General features: G+C 37.5%; 1 protein-coding gene across 1 annotated transcript in view; it reads right to left on the reverse strand.

Moving 5' to 3' along the window:
* The window catches only part of LOC110153568 (CD151 antigen), a 65,052-nt gene that overhangs the window by 26,792 nt on the left and 15,253 nt on the right, over positions 1–23,007 (reverse strand). The gene's annotated exons all lie outside the window — the stretch shown is intronic.

Raw genomic sequence — 23,007 nt, forward strand, 5'->3', positions numbered from 1 at the left:
TTCAAACTATATTTCGATACTAAGGAATATATTTGATAGCTAATACCAATTCAAAACCACAATAATGATAAACACTTTCTTTAGACTAGGGGTGCTCACATTTTTTTCAGCATGTGAGCTACTTGTAAAATGAACAAGTCAAAATGATCTACCTAATACAAGACCAAGCAAACTGTTCTGCACTGAAACACTCTGCTCCTCTTTTTCGGACCCTTATCCACAGTTTGAGAAGCTCTTCTTTAAGAGAACTTCCACTGACACTTTACACAAAACTGTGAAAAAAGTGAAGTGTGTAGGATTTTTAAACCTGTTTTTTTAAGTGTCTAACTGCAGTTACATTCTCTTACTGCTTCTGCAGTGGTATTTACCTCTGCACATTATCAAACCAAACGCACATCGTGACAAACACAGATGCATTTGTGAACATTTATTAGGCAAACTTCAGCCATATTTCGTGGTAGTTCTGTTCTGTGCTGTAGGCTCCTCTGTGCCAACACTGGAACATACATTTAGTTTAGTTTTTGCTTCGCATTTCGTCTTGTTCTAATCAGCGCATTGAGGAGGAGTCTGTGTGCTGTACACGGGGAGAAGAGAGAGAGAGTGAAAAGGTGAGGAGCGGCGCGCTGACGCGACGCAGATGAACAGACAAAATGTTTGAAAAAGTTGAACCTCTCCTGTGATACACACTGGTACACGAGGACACACGAGGACACATGAAGACACACACTGTTGAGGACAAGGCACGCGCAGGGGGCGTGTGTGTTTGTGATGTGCCACACATTATCCACTGGTTCAAATGAACGCACAGGCCCACACAGCCCCGCACACCGGTACAAGTTTATTGCCGACAACAGCGGCCATAATGAAATATGATCACACTTGTCAAGTGTCAGACCTGGAGTGAGAGACTAGACCAAGTCCAAACGCGATCGAGTCCGAGACGAGTCCTACGACACCGCGATCTACCCACACGAGCTTGGAGATCGACTGGTAGATCACAATCGACGTATTGAGCACCACTGCTTTAGACAATATGGGCCATGCATAAGAGCGTGAGGTTGAGTTTGGTGTGAGGGTTTTGGAGCAGATAAATATGGTGGAGTAGGCAGTAGTGGTGTACATGTCGGGAGGTCAGAGCAGCTTGATTGAAAGTTAGACCGTGGATGAGTTTATACAGGGCTCTGATGAAAGAGCGCTGAAATGAAGTCGCTCTTAAAACAGAAGGAACAGGAGAAGTCCCAGGAGAAAGCAGGCGGGAGAGGAGAGGGAGAATTTGGATTGGGTTTCTCTAGGAAAGAGATGAGGTAAAGGTGGAGATGCTGAGGAAGCTGATGGTTCTGCTGCTGCACTGAAAAAAAGAGTGTAGCAGCACATCATTCGAATTTCTAGGCAATAGAATGTGATTTTCAACATTAAATAATAGTACTTTTGTATATTATAATAGTATTTTATATCGCCATGCGGTGTTATATTTGTGTAATCCCTCAGTCGTCCAAATAGGTTCTATAAATAATGGTACATGGGAGCTCTTATACTAGTTCTGATACAGCTCAAGATCGTTCTAAAGCTATTCAGGAAAAGTTCATTTCTGGCCCTTTGATGATTTTTTTTGTCGATTTTTTAAATATCNCTTGTACATGCTTGAGTAGAAATATGAGGATCCTAGTGCTGCTGCCGGACCATGACAAGCGCAGGATCAAAACAGAGGTAAATAATGTTTAAATAATGTTTAACTTAAGCAACAGAAGTTTGAGGATGTAGCTGCAGAATGGCTTGGACTTTGACAGTTGTGCATTTTGTCTTGGGGCTTAAACATTGTGCAACTTTTGTTTTCTTTTGGAGGGTCTGTCAGATGCTTTTTTTTTCTTCTATTTGTTCTATTTTCCATTTGTTCTTATTGCTTTGTCTGGAATGTTTCACAGTATGGTATTAAATAAACCTTTCTATCTTCATGGAGACTGAGCCAGACCAAGTTACAGGTCAGATCTGTGTCACAGTCAGGTATTTTTAGGTATTTTTGAGCTTTAAAACCACCTTTAATTTAATAAAAATAAGGTGATTTTGGACCTTTTCAGGCAGAGCAATGACATATGCATAGAAACAAGCAAGTGACAGACCCTCAACCAAAAAGTTACATAGTGTACCTTTAAAAACTTAAAATTTCTAAGCTAAAATAACCCCCCAAAAATCTATATTGCAATTAGGGGTGTGCAAAAATCTCAAAATATCGCTATATTGTATCGCTTAATGTGATGATACAGTATTGATATTGTGGGCTACTGTATCGATATATAGCCAAGAGTATTTTTTGGTTTATTTTAATAAATTATTTTGTTACAGTGCTACAGTTTTGTTGCTTGTTCAGAGGAAGGAAACTTTTTATGCAGCACATTTGACATTTTCACTATTTTGATGATTAAAATGTTTGTGTTTTATATGAACTTTGCACAAGGAGTGGTTTAAGACTTTATTTTTTATTGAATCGTATCAAATTGAAAGCTCAGTGTATCGTGATATTTACTGTATCGGCAACTTCTTAGTGATATCCAACCTTAATTGCCGTTGTAGTCACTTTTTTGCATAAATTGTGTGATCTTTGTGAGTAAAATCTACTTAAATAGTTAAAACTTGTCTGATTCTCTACATAGTTTACTCACTTTTTCTTTGCTAATTTGTTATAAAAATGTCTGTGTGTATATGTGTGCATTCTCTATATTTTTACTATTACAAATATATTTTTCTGTATCTTAAAATTTACGAAAATATAAAGTTAAAGAAAGTAGCTGAACACGTTTGAAAAAAAGGAACAAAAATAATGTTGGGCTCAGCTGTTATTGGGAATGGGAATTAGAGAGTTATAATGCCATATTTAGTTTCACAATTACACTATAAACATAAAGAAGTAAAACAAGTAAAGTACTTAAGTAAATTTTCCAGTGGATACTTTTTACTTTCACTTTACTACATCTGAGTATCTGTACTTTCTACTCCACTACATTAACGAACAGGACAGAAAAGTAAGAGTATTTTTTATTATTTTTTATGATAGTTTGAGACCTGCTGAAAAGATGAGGTTTTATTTTGAACACATTTGTAGTTGGAGCAAACACAAAAATACAGTTAAATTGTTTTCTCTTGAACAAAAATTCAACTCAAATCTTTATCAAAATCGCTACATTTGAAGTTTTATTAGACCTTAAAATATCTGCAGAATAGTTTTACTTTTTACTCTTTAAGTACATTTTTAAACAGCTACTTTAATACTCTTATTTTTTTTACTTTTACTTGAGTATTTTCTTGCTCCAATATCTGTACTTTTACTTAAGTAACACAATTGAGTACTTCTTCCACCACTGTTCTGTGATTTTAACTCTATCTCATTTACAATAGTCCCATAATAATAGTCAACTGTTAATCCAGAGTTTCTTGACTCTGAGATTATTGCAGTATATAATTACAACATACTGGAAACAACACTGAGTTCATGCTAATGAGAAGTACTCCAGCTCCCACCGCTCTTCTGTGAAATCTGTAGTGGTGGATGAAGTACTCACTTTTGTTGCTTAAAAGTACAGATACAAAGGTAAACAATTACTCAAGTAAAAAAGTTAAAGTATCACATGAAAAATCTGTTTGTTAAAGTATTGAAGTACCTGCTCAAAAATGTACTATAAGAGTAAAAGTAAGTATTTTGTAGAGATGTTTAGAACAATTAAAGAATGAAATTTAGTGATTTTGATAAAAGAATATACCTGATTTTAAGTGATTCAGCTAATTCTTCTTTCCTCTTCTTCTTTTGTTTTTTCTACACACTTTTGTGTATTTGGTTTGCTCAAATTTGGGAAGTTAACTCAAATGAAATGTGCTAAAAAATACAGTTTCAGCCATTTCTGCAGGTCTTAAACCTTAAAGAAAAGTACATTTTACTTTTCAGTCCAGATCTAAAAATTTAGTGGAGTAGAAAGTACAGATACCTGCTCTCACAAGTTAAAAGTATCCACTCAAGAAAAGTACAGATATGTCAACTTTGTATCGTTCTTTTACTTTTGTACTTTGTCACCTTCCACCACTGGAAATCAGTTGTGTTTTTTATCAGTTTTGGAGGAATCTGTTACAGACTCAGGCCTGGACCCAGGGATAAGAGCGTCCCTAAAGTCTGATAATCTTTGACTCTTCACACAAAACACAAAAAAACAACTGACATACACCCAGTAGATACTTACTCTTACACAAATACGACTCAGTTTGCAGTGTTTCCCATAGGTCTGGTTTTATTTTAATAATTTAAACTCATTCACATTTGTAGAGTATTATTTTCTGATCTGTGTTATAATGTTGTTTCCTCATTACAAACATACCTGGAGTTGTGTTTTGTTTCGTTCACATTTTTAACGCACAAACCCTGCATGTTTACACCTTCACTAGAATCATTTGGATGACTTCACTACTGGAATTTCCAATCTTGACTAAACAAAAGGTAAAAGGAAGCTGTTTACTTTAAAACTACTGCTTCATGATATTACAAGGTGGAACAGAGCATTTTGAGCTTTGAAAATGTAGACAGACTAAAAATAAAGTGTTACTCAAACATGTGTGAATGAAACAAAACACAATTCAACATTGTAACTTAAAGCTCACAAGAGACAGTTTTGTGTGGATATGATGTTTAAGCACAAATTTTTTTCTGCAATGTAATCTCTTTTATAAGTTAATATGTTTTTCATGTTTTGCTTAGAGGAAATATGGTTTGAAACATAGATTACATCTTTTATTGAAGCAGAGCAAGTAGAAATGGGAGAAATGTTAAAGAATTGTCAATATATTTCAGTTTTTGTTTCGTAAACTATTGGGCGTATTGTTAAAACTATTAAAAATAACCTTAAAAGTGAGAAAATATCCAGTTTAATTTCCTTAGACTGTATATATAAATGAACATAGCTAACCTGCTAGGAAGTGAGCATGGGGGCACTTCCGGCTCCATCGACTCTGGCTCCAGTTGACTTTACATTTGAAAAATGTATGCCCCTCTCTCTGTAACTGCTGCAGTGAGGCTCATCATTTTGGTTTTAAAATGTTCGTATTAACCTGCTCTATTATTTATCTCTTTATAACTACAGAACAACTTTTTCCAAATAAAAGTTCAAATGTTTGAGTTTGACTACGACAAGAAATAATCTTATTACATCAATTTGTATGTCCAACCAACTGAAGCGATATTTGGAAGTAGCCTGATTCATCAGCCGGTTTCACTCCATGGAAACCGTCTGACCTCGCAGCATTAGGATTTGTTTGCTCAACAGCAGACGGGTACTTTTCTTAATTTAACCAATCGCTGCTATTTGACATATGTAATGCACCGCTAACGGGGATAACTGATATATTAAGCTTTTCTCAAATCCCGTAGAAAAAAATAACGTCTTTCCCCTTGATAAAATTCACCAAACATTCTCTTTGTTCCGGCTTTAAATCCTCGATCTTGGAATCGTTGCCAAAACAGAATATATGGCTCTTCGCTGATTGGCTGGTCGCACTTCCGGGGTTTTTGCGAACCGTCTAGTGAATTCCAATTCCTGATCTAGTCGCTGGAGTGAAATGAAATCGATCGGAGGCACTAGGTGGCACCAGCCTGGCTAATTTGGAAGCGGATCCAGCTAAATTTTCAGTATCAGCACCGATATCTGATGCCAATATCAGATCAGTGCATCCCGAGATCCGACCAAATATTGTAGAGGGAGATTCCTTTGAGAATAACTACACCACATTTTTAGCATTACGTAACTTTTCTGGTGGATGGTCCATCACCTGCTTTTTTCTATGGAGATGTCCTGCCTGAATGTTCCACAGCATGACATTAAACAGCTCTACCTTTCATTTATTCACTTACAGATGGATTTATAGCTCAAAAATACCTAGAAAAACTGACATTTTGACTGTGAGTGGGGTCACCTCCTCACAGATCTGACCTGTAGCTTGGTTTGGTTTGGTCTCCATGAAGATAGAAGGTTTAAGGCAAAACTGTGAAACATTTGACAGACCCTCCACTAGAAAAGTTACACAATGCACCTTGGAAATCAAATTTGTGTCATGTTTAATGGAACAGTTAAAATGCTTCACATATTATTTTCAAAAGATTAGATGCCATGTTACATTTTTTTTATCTCCTTGCAGTTCAATTTGCTTTTCTAAATATCCTAATTTGTGACGCAAAACAGCCCACATTTTAGAGATTATTCACAGACGTCAAATAAATAGATCGTAACCACAGCAACAATTAAAGGATCGGGATTAAAGGGGAGTTTACTCACAGGGAGGAGGGGCTGGCTTAACCCATGTGTGAGTAAGGATCAAAAATCAGACACTAATCGATATCAAAACAAGTAATACAACTAGACATGTAGATATGCATCAGTAATAAAAAGTAATATTCACAGGACAGAAATGAACCTTGAATGAAGCAGTAGGAAGTATAAGAGCACAAAGACTAGTATACACCCATAGACCACTATGGAACCTACCTGGACCACCGAGGGATTACATGGTAATGTAAAAGAAATTCCTATGATTTAATATTGAAAATCACATTCTATTATCTAAATGTGGAATGTTCCAATATTTTCCAATCTTTTTTAATTTAAAATTTGGAAATGTTAATTAAGTAACACTGGACCAAAGTTCCTGTTTAACCCCGAAATCAAGTTATATTTACGTTTTGAGAGTAAACTGATAGCTAAACGACACACAGGTGTTGTATTTTTACACTTTATTTTACTTAATTTAAGATGGAATTATGTACAAAACTGGTTCAAACTGGTCTTCACTCGTGAGAGTTTGAAGTGATGGGTGGGAGGTGCCAAATAACACTAAGGGAAGTTGAATTAACTTCAACCATATCAACTCTCGGTCCGGTCAAGTGGTAACGGAGGGAAACGGGCAGATTTTTGACATTCAAATAGCTCTTATTCAGAAACTAGAGGGACTATTGAAATAAGTAAGGTATCAGAATGTAGGAAAGAGTTAAACACTCCAACAGGGTAAAGTTAAACCTGTGATATTCTTTCAAGTTGTTGACAAAAAATTTTAAAACTCATGTCTGTAAGGGAGGGAATGAAATATGCAGCACTTTTTGGGCAATAAATCCAAACAGTGATAACTAGTGGTTCTCACTTACATATCCTTAACAAACTGGTTTGAATATTTGCTTCATATAGTTTTCTACCATATGGTACAAGATTAGGTTGAAAAACCTCTTACTTTTTGACTCATGAGATTTTTTATTAAGAAAGGTCATGGTAACGGAGGGAAAATTGTGCAAGCAAGTAGAAGGTGCATGATTTTATATAATTTGTCACCTTTTTTCTTCTGAATACTTTAATATTACTTCAAAATGAAAGGAAACTATTTCTATAAAATATGTCAGTAATTCCAAGTAAATTTTTATCATTTTAAATACATTTAAAAAAATATAAAATCATGTACCTTCATCAACAGTTTAAAGATGGAATAACACAAGATATGATGAAATACATCCATTTATTTACATGATTTGCAGGTCTTTGAAATTTGGGAAATTATTTTTGTTCCATGTTGCATACATGGTCTGCTTAAAACATATGTAACTTTAGAACCAAAAATGGTACAGAAAAAAGGTAAACAGTTTCATAAACTAGAGTACATATGTATCTGTTGAATATATTTTTATATCAGATGCATTAACTTGAATTTTTGGCCTTGCTGTTTACTTCTGCTTGACTGGGCCCCTCTGGCAAATAACCCCAACTCAAACCCCAACTTTTAAATAGTTAAAATAACAGTTTGTGTTTTAAAGAATATATATTTCTATTTCACCCTGAAATTTTATCACTCCAGTTTTTGTTGTATGGTATTGGAATCAGTTATGAATATCGAGTCTATTCCTTAGTATTGAAATCGAGTTTGAACAGGGTCACATTTCCACTAGTGTTGCCACAATACTAAAACTTCAGAGTAAGAACTGATATTTTTCAACTTATTTGATTATTTTTTAATGTAACTTAATGAATAAATGCAATATTAGATGTACAAGTTTAATGCCATACTGTGGTACATCAGGGACAAGCAGGTGGCAGACCCTCCACCAGAAAAGTTACACAGTGCACATTTAATCATCACATCATGAAAGATTGAAAGAGTTCCCTGATCAATCCGAATTGTTAAAGGGCTCATTTGAGCTCGCATTAAGAGGAGGCCCTGCAGAACAGATGATGCAGTTTAAAACCTTGTATATATTCTGTACAGTAACTGCAGTCTGGGTAAAGCTCGTGTCCGCTGGGGTTTTAGGACATTAAATATTGACAAACTTGCTTTTTATATATGTGGACAATTTCCCAAGTTAAACTGCCTCTGCCTGCCAAAAGCAAGTCCTCCGGTTGTTTTTTGATGCAAGACTTCAAAGTGCAACAGCAGCACATACACACAAATAATCCGCATCTCTCTCTGTATCCCTTCGCTGCGAAAACTTAGGCTTTGGAGTACTTTTTGGATATTTATAGCCATTTTTAATTGGTCATTCTTCTTTCGTAAACTTTGAAGCTGGTTTTATTTTGCGAGCTTTCTCTGTCGCTTTCGATTAAGTGTCTGGCGGCCTCTGCTGGCAGCGCTGGGGAGTGCATTTGTTGAAAAGACAAATTAGTGGCACGGTTATTATTACTCTACCAGTTTTGTTCATGTAATAAAAGTAGTAGCACAGATATATTGAAAAGCAGCTGTTACTAAATATTGCCCCAAACATGGAAGTAAGGTTGGTGCTCTGTTAGCATGCTAGTTGTTATTACCCTGACGGCAAAACTCTAGTCATTAAGGTGAATAATAAGTGTGCTAGGAATGCATTAGGAAAGTGAAAAGTTTTAAAGAAACCTGGTACAGTGCCAAGAACATTAATTTGTGGTTTTAAATGTAAGTCATAAAATTGGATTACGTAAACATTAGTAAACGATATATGGTATGCTACATTATGTTACGGTCAAGGCTCACTAAAGTCATACACCCGTTTTAATCTGCGCTCAGATTCATGGCTGTAGTTCAAAGTTTGTGAGGCGTTGCACATTTGGAAACACAAGCGCTCGCCCCCCTGACAGAAGGAGCTCTACTACCAATAAAAGTGGGCTATCCTCCTGACATGAAGTGACACAAAGTAAAAGTTAATGGGCCTAAAGTGGTGACGGGGCACTTTCCTGCTCTGTTCGGCCCTTGTTAAAGACCAGACTGATTCTGCAGGATGGTGAGCACAAACTGGAACCGCTGTCTTTAACCTCGGCCTCTGCTAATGAGAAGACTGGTTAGCTCAGGTAAACAGACTAGAAAAAAACAACAACACGAGAGGAGATGGTGATGAGAGGAATACTGCGTGCAAAGTTGTCATTATAAATCTGTGAGATGGTAGGTAAGGCTGTTAAAATCTATCACCTGTGTCAGTGTCAACAAGGGATGTCAACCAAGATGGGGGAAAAAAATAATCAGTTTTTTTCCATACTGATCAATCTTAATTTTCAATTCGATCTTCTTCTTCTGTTAAGATCACTACAGTTTTATTTCCTGTCTATAGGACCAACAATTCCGGAGAAATTCACATTTAATGAGTTTGGAATGAGTTTGTACAATATATTAAGCATAAATCCATGAGCGCATCACAGTTAAGGCCGAATTACAGTTCTGCGTTGACTCAATGCAGACTCGCCGTCACCTTGTCGCCATCGTTTTTGATTTATGGATCAGAGTCGAGGTCTATGCGCCGCAAAGTAATTCACCACCCCAACTCTAGGAGGCTATGACTGCATTTGTGTATACAAAACGAAGCGGGAAAGCAGAGTACCAGAAATGTATGTAGAGCGGTGGTGGAGAGGATCAATTACAGCCCTTATTGTCTGTGTCACTTTCAACGCGTAGTTACAAAATTTCAGAGGTGCACATAGGCCAACACAGATGTCATCAACAGAAACACCTGTGATGTTCGTGCGACAATTTAGGACTCAATTTTCACTCAAAAATGGTGAGAAAACAGTAACTTGGATTAAAATGATAAGAAGCAAACGAGGAGAGAAAACAGAAAAGGTGAGAAGCTGCAGCTGAATCAGAGAGAGGAGGGGGAGCAGTCAGACGGCATCACACACAACAAGAGGCACAGGGAGTCACTGGACCTTTAGGCAAATTGTGCAGATTTAAGTCAAAACTTGTGAACACATGAGGAGACATAAAGCGACACACTGTGGCTTAGGCTGCTTTTTTCCTAAATATGAGCGTAAATCCTCATCAGCACTATGCTCTCTCACCGACACATGATTGGCTGCAGACCTGTCGATTAAAATGCGCATGCTTTACCACCAAGATCGACCAAAGTTAAGATCGCGATCTACTGATCTTAAAGTTTTTGGCACATTTTATGTGCAAAACTGCACCACATTGTGAGTTTGATCCACACTTTTACATGTGAAGAAGGCACTGTGCACTTGTACTTCTCTATACGTAATGGTGTTGTCACGAAACTAACATTTCAAACTATATTTCGATACTAAGGAATATATTTGATAGCTAATACCAATTCAAAACCACAATAATGATAAACACTTTCTTTAGACTAGGGGTGCTCACATTTTTTCAGCATGTGAGCTACTTGTAAAATGAACAAGTCAAAATGATCTACCTAATACAAGACCAAGCAAACTGTTCTGCACTGAAACACTCTGCTCCTCTTTTTCGGACCCTTATCCACAGTTTGAGAAGCTCTTCTTTAAGAGAACTTCCACTGACACTTTACACAAAACTGTGAAAAAAGTGAAGTGTGTAGGATTTTTAAACCTGTTTTTTTAAGTGTCTAACTGCAGTTACATTCTCTTACTGCTTCTGCAGTGGTATTTACCTCTGCACATTATCAAACCAAACGCACATCGTGACAAACACAGATGCATTTGTGAACATTTATTAGGCAAACTTCAGCCATATTTCGTGGTAGTTCTGTTCTGTGCTGTAGGCTCCTCTGTGCCAACACTGGAACATACATTTAGTTTAGTTTTTGCTTCGCATTTCGTCTTGTTCTAATCAGCGCATTGAGGAGGAGTCTGTGTGCTGTACACGGGGAGAAGAGAGAGAGTGAAAAGGTGAGGAGCGGCGCGCTGACGCGACGCAGATGAACAGACAAAATGTTTGAAAAAGTTGAACCTCTCCTGTGATACACACTGGTACACGAGGACACACGAGGACACATGAAGACACACACTGTTGAGGACAAGGCACGCGCAGGGGGCGTGTGTGTTTGTGATGTGCCACACATTATCCACTGGTTCAAATGAACGCACAGGCCCACACAGCCCCGCACACCGGTACAAGTTTATTGCCGACAACAGCGGCCATAATGAAATATGATCACACTTGTCAAGTGTCAGACCTGGAGTGAGAGACTAGACCAAGTCCAAACGCGATCGAGTCCGAGACGAGTCCTACGACTCTACCCACACGAGCTTGGAGATCGACTGGTAGATCACAATCGACGTATTGAGCACCACTGCTTTAGACAATATGGGCCATGCATAAGAGCGTGAGGTTGAGTTTGGTGTGAGGGTTTTGGAGCAGATAAATATGGTGGAGTAGGCAGTAGTGGTGTACATGTCGGGAGGTCAGAGCAGCTTGATTGAAAGTTAGACCGTGGATGAGTTTATACAGGGCTCTGATGAAAGAGCGCTGAAATGAAGTCGCTCTTAAAACAGAAGGAACAGGAGAAGTCCCAGGAGAAAGCAGGCGGGAGAGGAGAGGGAGAATTTGGATTGGGTTTCTCTAGGAAAGAGATGAGGTAAAGGTGGAGATGCTGAGGAAGCTGATGGTTCTGCTGCTGCACTGAAAAAAAGAGTGTAGCAGCACATCATTCGAATTTCTAGGCAATAGAATGTGATTTTCAACATTAAATAATAGTACTTTTGTATATTATAATAGTATTTTATATCGCCATGCGGTGTTATATTTGTGTAATCCCTCAGTCGTCCAAATAGGTTCTATAAATAATGGTACATGGGAGCTCTTATACTAGTTCTGATACAGCTCAAGATCGTTCTAAAGCTATTCAGGAAAAGTTCATTTCTGGCCCTTTGATGATTTTTTTTGTCGATTTTTTAAATATCAATACATGCTCAAATGAGTATCTAGTTTCGACACTATGTTTAGGATCTATATTGATTTAATATTAGATTTTTGATCCTTTTAACAACCCTAATATGTAGTTATTAACGCATCTTCTCGGTGAGGGTTGGTTTATATACATGGTCAGATCAAGAGAGCTACTGTCACTGACCAACCGTTTCTTAAGTGGACTAAAGCCTACAAGTCATAGATAGTGTAATAGGGTGCTAGAGAACTTGGTGTTTGTACAAAATTGAGGATGGAGGTCATAACTGGAAAACAAAATATGAAGGATAAACACAATAACTCTGCTCTCAGGTTTTGCAGGCAGTATTTAGTTGTAAGATTTAAGGGGTTAGACTCCACTGCTTCTGTTATTAATTTTTAAAGTAGCGGCTCGCAAACATTTCACACAAAGTACCACCAAAAGAAAAGATTTGTTTTTTACCACCAGATCTAAATCAAGAATATAACAGGACTATTCCAGGTTTAATCTAGGGCTAAAATAGGTCTAACAGTGGATTACATGATTCCATTGTAACATATTTTTTGGACTATAAGGCGCACTTAAAATCCTTCAAATTTTCTCAAAAAATGGACAGTGCGCCTTATAATCCGGTGCTCTCCATGTATTACTTCTGGTTGTGGTTACTGACCTCGAACTGATTTTATGTGGTACATGGCACTCAAAAAGCTGTCAAAATGTTTTAGTACGACTTTGTTACAAAGCCGCACCGCTTGATGGATTGTTGGAGCAGTACAGCGACCGTAGTCAGGAGCCTCATGGAGTAAATGGGGAAGTATAGTTCTGCATCGATTCAACGCACACTGCCGCCGTCACCTTGTTGCAGAAAGAACATACATATTCCACTAAGTCGTGTCGTTTAGTCCGACAAAAGCTCACTGCATCAGCGCACAAGGAACAAGCTGTTTTTTTTCAGCGCTTTTGGTTTATGCAAATGATCCATGCAATTTTAAGTTTGGTTCTGTAAAATGTACACAAATGTGCACAAAGCTGCATTAAACACATTATTACTCAATATATATTTGAGTCAAACAAACTTAAATTATTCACCCAAGATCACATTCATAATACACATTCACCAAGACAGGGAGGTTACGCCGGGCGAATTACGCCACAATTTGCCAATGGATCGTGAACGCCTGGGCTAAGGATCAGTCTCAAGTGTCGCCTGTTTGTTTCACTTAATGCGCCTTATAATCAGGTGCACCTCATAGTCCGAGAAATACGTTCTAAACAAGAAATTATACGTTCTAAACAAAGAAAAATATGTTCTAAACAAGAAAATATGCTCTAAACAAGAAATTACCGTATTTTCCGGGCTATTAGGCGCTCTGGATTATAAGGTACACTGTCATTAAATGGTCTATTTTCGAACTTTTTTCACAAATAAACCACACCGGACTTTAAATGAAACACAACAGTTGGATGGGTCAGTTGGACTTTGTTCGTTCGTTCACGGTGACTCTGGGCTTTGTTCAGTTGTGGCGTGTAGGGAGGGTGCTGTCTGGGACCGCTGGATTGTCGGCGTGTTCGCAGTGACTCAGTTGTTCAGTTGTGTCTAGAAGTGGTACATTGCACTCACTTTTTGGTTCATTCCTCCGTTCCTCGTCGGCGTGGAGTGATGAGTGTGGCTGCGGGTGTTTTTCGCTGCACGGTCACTGTCTGCTCCGTGTGTGTTTGCGTGCGCTGCGGGTGGTGTGGCTTTGTAGTTTACTGAAGTCGTACTGGGACACCCGAGTGGATTCGTGTATAGGGCGCTCTGGATTGCGGGCGCACAGTCGTTTTTTGATGGGGTTGGAGGCTTAAGAGCGTTTCTAATAGCCCGGAAAATACGGTACACATTCTAAACTAAGAAAAATTGTCTAAACAAGAATACCTGTTCTAAAATATTATCCAAGGGAGGACAAAAAGTGGACCAAATAAACTCTTAAATGAGACAAACCCATGGACTGAAGAGCTGTCAAAGTCCCACCTGAGCTAGTTTGCGTACCACGACTTGAGAAACAGTGCTTTAAACAATTTTTTTGTTTGTTTTGTTTTTAATCATACCCATGGAAAAGGGAGAAGTAATTATTATCATCACTAAGGAAGTAGTTTTGACTTTTACGGCGTCAGAGTCAGACGTTTTTTTTTTGTTGTTGTTTTTTTTTTTATTAAATGACACCTATTATGCAAAATTGACTTTTCAGAGCGTTCTCTATTTGTGTTAAACATGTGTGAATGAAACAAAACACAGCTGGGCCCTTTAAAGATGGAATATCAACAAAAGTGCATATCATCATAAGGACGAGCTCACGATACAATTTTCTCACCGTATGGTACAGCCCTACTCCAGTCCTCATCTTCTTCCTTAAGAAAACCAATTCTGCTGCCTCTCCTCTGCTGTATTCCTAGTCTGAAGACACAATGCAAACACTCCCACCTGCTTTCTCCTGGGACTTCTCCTGTTCCTTCTGTTTTAAGAGCGACTTCGTTTCATGCCTCTTTCATCAGAGCCCTGTATAAACTCATCCACGGTCTAACTTTGAATCAAGCTCCTCTGACCTCCTGACCTGTACACCACTACTGCTTACTCCGCCATATTTATCTGCTCCAAAACCCTCACACCAAAATCTCCGCGCGCCCTTATGCATGCCCTTTACAACAATACAGATAGCATCTCCCCTTGGCCTCCCTCTGTGACTTTACCGCACTAATTCAAAGCCGTCAGGATGCGCGGTGCGTTCGAGAACAATCCTACACACCCGCGCTGCCTTATTGATTATGTGCCCATACAAGCCGACTTCATTTATTGAGTAGAGATGCGTGGACTTTTCAATTATCTGTGAAAGTCTAAAAATAGGACGGCCCTCTGTCGCTTCCGTCTGCCTCAAACTGCCACCGCCGAGTGATTTATCTGCCCACGTTTTCAGCAGAGGCATGTGCCCATTTGCTTCTAGTGTTTTACCTTGTCTGGAAATGAAACTTTTTGTATTATAGAGAAATAGAAGATGGCAAAATAAAATAAAAAACCTTTTGGGTAGGGCTGCAGTGATAAATAGATCACAATTGGTCGGATTATTTAAAAAAATAGTCGTATTTTGATAATCATAATGTTGACTCTAAATGACTCTAAAACACATATGAAATGACATTTTTAATAGCAAAGACAACTGCGATATTGGATTTTCATCAACAATAAACTTGATGAATTTGACTTGGAAGCCTAAGTCTCTGTATTCCAACCTTTAATTTGATCATGTATTTTGAAAATCTACATTTACAATAAGATTAATCGTTTGGCTAGTCAACTAATCAAACAAATAATTACTGAGGAAGTTTCAGCTCAGTCACTCATTCTCTGAGTGAGTGATGGGTGGATTTAACCAACCATAAAGAAGCATGAACTCTCAATAGTAGTGATGACTTGGCTCATACAGGCAATATAAAGATACGTAGTTAACATGAATTGTGTTCAAATAAAACCGTGATCTGGCTTTTGGAAAATCATGTTTCTTTGTTTTTTTTGTTGTTGTGTTTTTGACAAGGAGAATGACAAGGAGCTGGAGGGGCTGAGGAGGCTGATGATTCCGCTGCTGCACTGGAAAAATGGAGTGTAATGGTACATAGGTGAAATAATATAATGATTTAAGATATCTTTATATTAGAAGGTGAAAAGTAAAACAGATGTCCAGATTAGGGATGGGTATGATTAGTTGATTAATTGATAATTAAGAATTTCATTGATTACGTTTATTTTAATCGACAAAAAGAATGTAGGTTGCTGTGCGTAGCGTGACCAAACAGGGGTCTGTACATGTGTCTCTCTGCACTCAGAAGGAGCGAAAAGACACAGTCGGTCCGCCTGCAATGTACCCAAGTGCAAATGCGTATTTAACGATGATTTATACAAGAAATTCCACGCTTTCCGTTCCGTTCGGGACAAGTGTGAGTCCATGTGCACAGTGTACAAAGCAGCACATATGTTTCGGTGTCCAGAGGGAAAAAGCTTTGCCAGGTGAGAGTCGCGCAATGTCGATGACGAGTCCCCACCTCCTGCCCCCCGTACGGTGTCCTGGTTTTGACAAATATGGTCACACTAACCTGTATTCCACTGAGTCATGTCTTTTAATCCGACAGAAGTTGACCGCATCAGCGCACAAGAGCTGTAGTTTTATCTTCGCTTAGTTTATGCAAATTAGTGATGCGGTTTTAAGTTTCCTTTCTGTGAGAGTTGTGCAAAACTGAATTAAACACATTATAATGTCAAACGGGCTGAATTTATTTATGCAGATTAGTAGTGCAGATAGTAATAATAGTGATGATCATTTTAATATAAAAACGTTAATGATTAATCGATAATCGATCGGTAATTCTTCCGACGATCAATTAAGAAAATTTCATCGAATGCCCATCCCTAGTCCAGATATCGCAGAATTAAAGCAAAATCTATGCGATCTATTCTCTTTAAATTCACAGCGGTGCCAGGTAAGGGTCTCTCATGTTTAATACGATTAGTTTTAAGAAAATTATTGTCTACGATTTCCTTTAATGACCAAAAAAAATCCAAAAGCAGACTCTGTGCCATTCATTACCACTAATCCAATCCACCACCTCTTTTGGATTTATTCACGTGGGTGCAGGAGCTCTATAGATTACTTCAAAAACAGTTAAAGCTCCAGTATGTTCAGTATTGAAAAACAGAATAACATGCTTCCTTACTGTGAAAAGACTTGCGCCTCCACAAACCTTACTCCAGTCTCCACGGAAACTGTACCGATACATGGTTTTAACTTTTTTTCCATGGAATCTGTAGTTGACTTTCCACCACCAGAAACGTATATACTGCGGCGTTAACTTCATTTTTTTGGAGAGTACAATTAATTGTTTGCCATTTTTTTTCAGTTCTTGTGCTCATATCCATAAAGTAAAAACATGTGGTAGACTCTTGCACACGTTAAAGAGGGGGTATTAAGTTTTCAGATGTAACATGTTGATCTAAACAGGTTATGTCTTAAAAATGTATATCCCATAGAAGTAAAAAAAAAACAAAAAAAAAACTCTTTGAACATAATGAATTATAAGTTTTTAAACACTAAACTAAATAGCAAAAGAAGAAATTCAATTTGTCAACTGGACAAAAGTTTATTTGGCTGAATACGTTTTGCAATTCATCCAAGCTGCTTCTTCAGTTCTTCAGAAACTAAACTTTTGTCCAGTTGACAAATTGAATTTCCTCTTTTGCCATGGATTCTACCTGAGGGACGACTGATGGATTGTACACACAGTAAACTAAATAATCCTTTTTCATATTGTTGCCAAAAATTGTATCTTTAATAAAACATATTTTTACTTCTAAAGGGTATAAATTGCTAACACATTTTCATCACCATGATACCTTTTTTGTTTTGAACATGCAATAAAACACACAAGGCAGATAATGGACGTGCCAGAGAATGGAAGTAAAATACCTCCTCTTTAAAACTTCTATACAGCATGATCAGTCCTTAAACACTAAAACAGCAGAGAACAGAATATCATAATATAATGAAATAATCCTTTTTAATATTGTTTCCAAAAATACTGCTGGGTAGAGGCTTATTATCTGGCACGTGCTTTGTCCAAACCCCAAAATACCCCGTTGCGCTGTGTTGTTGGCGACACAGAGGCGACCCGGAGAGCGGAGAGGAGGGAGTCAGATCTGCTGGCTGTGTGCTCTGGCAGGGTCTGGAGACGTTATCCTTATTAGCTCCTCACAGCTAAACGTGAGGGCAGGGACATCACAGGTGTCTCTGCTGGCACGCGCTGCTTCATTAAATATGGAACACATGGCGCGGAGAAGAGGGGTTTGGCTCCGAAACACAACTAAACTAAATTAGGAGCGTGTGCGCAGTCATCTGAGTCATATCAAATAGCGATTTATCTGACAGCCGTCGAGTCTGCGATTAGACTAGTGATTTATGGTTTAATAATAGGATTTTGCATTCCCAGTCAAGGTTGTGTAAAATGGGTATTGGCAGAAATGATCTACACTGGATGGATGGTACAAGATCTTGTGTCGAAAGATTATTCAATATTATTATGTGAATTTTTTCCCCCAAGTGTTTACATTTGAATTGGATTTTAAAAAAAAAGGGTTACGTATTGGTGAGTTACATCTCTAACAGTTCCAAAAAGCAAACAAATTAGGGGTGTGCAAAAATACTGAAATATCGATATATCATAGCGTTTAATGTGAGGATATCGTGGGCTGCTGTATCGATATATCGTCATGGGTATTTTTTGGTACATTTTACTCACTTATTTTGTTATAGTGGTACAGTTTTGTTGCTTGTTTGGTGGAAGAATACTTTTGATGTTTTCACTGTTTTGAGGATTAAAATGGCCGTGTTTCATGTTAACTTTGCACAAAAAGTGGTTTAACAATGACTTTTAGTATCACAGTCATGATTTAGCCATTACTTTTTATTGAACCGTACTGAATTGATTTGAAATATATCAAATTGACCCGAAAGTGCATCGTATCATGGTCTGTGTATCAAGATATGTATTGTATCTCCAACTTCTTAATGATACAAAGCCGTAAATCGAATGCTATTAGATCTTAAGCCTAAAATTGGAATATGGAATTATGTCAGAATCTTTTCTAGTCTCGTTCTCGTGGGCCCAGTCACGTATCTGGTCTCATCTTGTGGAAATTGCGTCTCTACCATCTCGTATTTTGATGCATGCTTTGTGGGGCTGCCGTCTGGTGACTCCAAAATGGGTGAAGGTATTGGACTACATGCAGGGCTGCTTGTCTTGTGACCCGTCGTCAGGAGACAAAGTGCCCTTTCTAAATAAGTCTGTATTTTGTATGCTAAGTATAAGTATTGGACTGGTAACTTATGAGGGACTGATGGACACGAGGAAGGAGTCAAACTATAAAGAAAGACAAGAGAATATTATACTAGTAGAATGCTGCAAATTTTCAATTCTGTTACGTTATTTAAATTTTATTTTACCAGTTAAAAAGGTTGGACACACTTCACTCATTCAATGTTTTTTGTTTTTCTTTATATTTACTACCTTCTATTTTAGATACATACAGAAGACATCATATATGAAGCAAAATGTGTGGAATTATGTAGTAAAGAAAAAAAAGTTACATAAAAGGGAGGCTACTTTGAGGATTTGATTATGATCAGGGTTCCCACTTTTCTAAAATTTCAAAACTTTTCCAAGATTTTATCATGACCTAAAGTAAATTTTCCATGACTTTGTAGAATTAATCATACTTTTAGGGTTAAATATGAAATGTTAACCCTTTCCACTCATCTTATGGTTTGGTATTATAGTGTTTTAACATTCAAAATCCTGTCAGTGCACTTATTGTCGTCTCTTTTAAACAGACGTTCGGAAATAATCATAATAGCCTCATGAGAACTTAACAGAACACTGTAGTTGTGCGAAAGAGATACTAAAATTCTATGACTTTTCCAGGTCAGGAAAATGACATTTTCAATATCCATGACTTTTCCAGGGTTGCCATGACCGTGAAACCCAGTATGAGGTATATGTGTGTGTGTGTGACTCATATATTTCATTTCTTCTATATGTATATAAAATATAGAAAGTAGTAAACATAAAGGAAAAAAAAAAACATTGAATGAGATGGTGTGTCCCATCTTTTGACTGGTTGTGTATATAAAAAGTGAAATGATAATAATAAAAGAATGTCCAACGGCAATAACATTTGAAGACTGAAATATGAACGAATGAGCTGATCATACAATTTCAGACCGTATATGCAGAGATCTAAAATAAGTCTGTGGAATTTGTGAGCTGTGACCATTCAAAAGGTTATCCTGAGTCGATACATATTACAGCCCTGTAGTCCTGCTGGCCGGCCTCCCCACCAACCAAAGCCCATGCTGTCCTTTACATGGCTGAGCTCCGTCACAGTATGGAATCGATGGGAGAGCCTGAACGAGAGAAGAGCAGTCGTGTCGTCTATTCTGCTCTCAAATACAATACGGAAAATCCTGCTTCTTCATCAGACTTTTTTTTTGGACCCAGGCTGTATTTTTTTCCAGGCGTAAAGTCTTGCCCTCATGGTTATGGAAGTATAAAACCAGCTTCCAAGACCAGTGAATCCATCAAGCGAAAGACTCTTGGATGGAAAAAGAAATACAAAGCTAAAGATAAGAGATTGTACTTATATTATTGCTCACATTTTCTCCTCTTGATTTAGTCTGAAGTTAGCTTTAGTCCTTTCTATCGCTGCGAAATTGCACCATGGCACAGAAACTTCCTTAAAGTTCTTCAATCTCTGCTACTATTTGTTTTATTGTCTCTCTTGAAAATGCCCGATGACAGACAATCAAGAGTTTGAGATAATATCATCAGGCAGTTGGTTCCCCTTGGTTCGTAGTTACGTACTTGAGGCCGAGACAGATATTTGTAAAAATCACAAAACTTTTTCTTCACTGAAATGAAAAGTCATCTGGAAGAACAAATCCTACCAACAGTTAGGAGCACACGTAAGAACAGAAATTCTACTGTTTTAGAATATTATTACTCTGATAATGCAATAAAAAATTCTGATTCCTCCATGATTGTAAGTTATATATTTTATTAAATTATTTCTTATAAAAATATTACTATGTGATCCAATAACATTTATGAGGTGTTTTGTAGTCTAGGTAGTCCATTGGTAGTCCATCACTCTCTCCCTCGCACTTTCACTTGTCATAATGCCAAACACATACTAGCCATATTTGGAAGTTCAGAGGGTGTTTCTAACCAAATACATATGAGTTTTCTATGTAAATGAAATGTAAATGTGCGTGGAGGTGTTTGTAGCTGGATGATGTTCAATTCGCGACTGTGACTTAAGAAGGAATTCAGCTTCTTAAGAAAGCTTTGTGAATCTGGGGCAGAGTTTTCTCAGCATCTTCTTAAAGTGGAAGATTTTTTAAGAAAAGATTCATGAATGAGGCCCATTGTTTTCGGTTGAATGAAAAAAGGTGGCTCTGTAGCTTCTGTATTAGAAGATAAAATGAATAGATATTTTACTGTCAATTTGTTTCTTATTTCACAACTCTTCACCATACAATGCATTATGAAAGAGTATTTATCTCAACAGGAACACATTAAAATCAGGTATAGGCCCTTTCTTGAAATCTGCAGAACATTAAAAAGTACATAAGCTCATTTAGTTTTGTTTCTATTACAAATATGTAGGGTTGTGCAATTATTTCAGTCATTTATAATTTTCAAAGATCAGTCATGATTCTTCAATTTGTCAGCAAAAACACACCTTTGCTCTTACGGTTTACAAAGGGTACTACAAGTCACAACAGAATCTGTTTTGCCAGAGCTTTAACCTGCAGATAGAGGACACATACAAGTTTGTCTCATTCAGTCTATGGACAGCTAATGCAGCAGCAGAGGCACTGATTCATGTTTGGCTGCAGGCGCCAGGCAGGGTTTAAATAGTGATCATTCAGATCAAAGAGAGGCCTTTTAGGTTTAAACCAACTGGATTTCAGCATTGGAACTGGCAACAAATGAGACCTGTGACTAGGGGTGTGTAAAAATATTGACATATCGATATATTGTATAGTTTAGTTGAAGATACTATATTAGATAGATAGTATTTTAGGTATTTATTTACTAAATTATCTTCTGTAAAAGCTACAAATGTGTTTGTCATTTTCACTGTTTTGATATGTAAAATGGATGTTTTTTGTATTAACTTTGTACAAAATTAGTGGACTTCGTAGACTTTTAGCATCACCTCTGTAAGAGATTTTAAGTAATTTATCTTCCACGTTCATCTCAGTTTAACATTGACACAAAAGCTATATTTACACCATGACCTTCCCTTGGCACACCATTGGCATACCATTATCTAAATTGTGGCATATTGCTGACTAACTGGTGTCTACTGGCCTTCATAGTCTCACCACTTGCTTTATAAACCTCCTCCTCCGGAAGCATAGTAAAAGGAGCTTGTAACACTAGAAGATCATACTATGGTCACTTTTGAAATCATACTATGTTCACTTTTCATATCCCCCCTGGGCCAGTATTATTGATGGTAAATAAACTTCTCCTGCATAAGACGTACAGTTGGTCTCCAGCCTTTTACTTCCACCCTTTCTTGGACAAGCTGAAAACTTCAACAACAACAGCCATGATTTAGCCTTTGTTTTTTTGTATCAAATCAATTTGAAGTATATTGTATCGAAAGAAAAGTGCACTGTATCGAAAAACGTATCGTATCGTGGCCTTTGTATCGAGGTATGTATTTTATCGCCAACCCTAATTGTGACACTAATTATGATTGGATCGTCTTGAGAACCAAAAGATCATGTCACCATGTCCATTCTTTTTGTAATTAAAAATAAATCAGCATTAAAATTATTATCAGTAAAATCTGTATTTATTTTCAACATGTCTACCTTGTATCTGGGTCATGCCATTCAAAGGCCATTTAAAGGTGTGTTGTGTAACTTTTCTGGCGGAGGGTCCGTCAAATGCTTTTCCCCATGGAGATGTTAATGCTTTGTCTGGAATGTTTCACAGTATAGCATTAACCTTTGTATCTGCATGGAGACCAAACCAGACCAAGTTACAGGTCAGATTTGTGGAGAGTCAACCCCGTTCACAGTCGATATTTTTGAGCTATAAAACCACCTGTAATTGAATAAATGTAAGGCAAAACTGTTTAATGTCATACTGTGGAACATTCCAGGCAGAGCGACGACATATCCATAGAAACAAGCAGGTGACAAACGCCCAGCTTAAGCTACATGGTGCACCTTTAAGTAGAGGAAAATATTGTTTTTAATATGACTAAGGAAAGGACTTTGAGG

Source organism: Boleophthalmus pectinirostris, unplaced genomic scaffold, assembly GCF_026225935.1.
Source record: "Boleophthalmus pectinirostris isolate CB_2022bp ecotype Guang Dong unplaced genomic scaffold, ASM2622593v1 HiC_scaffold_19, whole genome shotgun sequence".
NCBI lineage: Eukaryota > Metazoa > Chordata > Actinopteri > Gobiiformes > Gobiidae > Boleophthalmus > Boleophthalmus pectinirostris.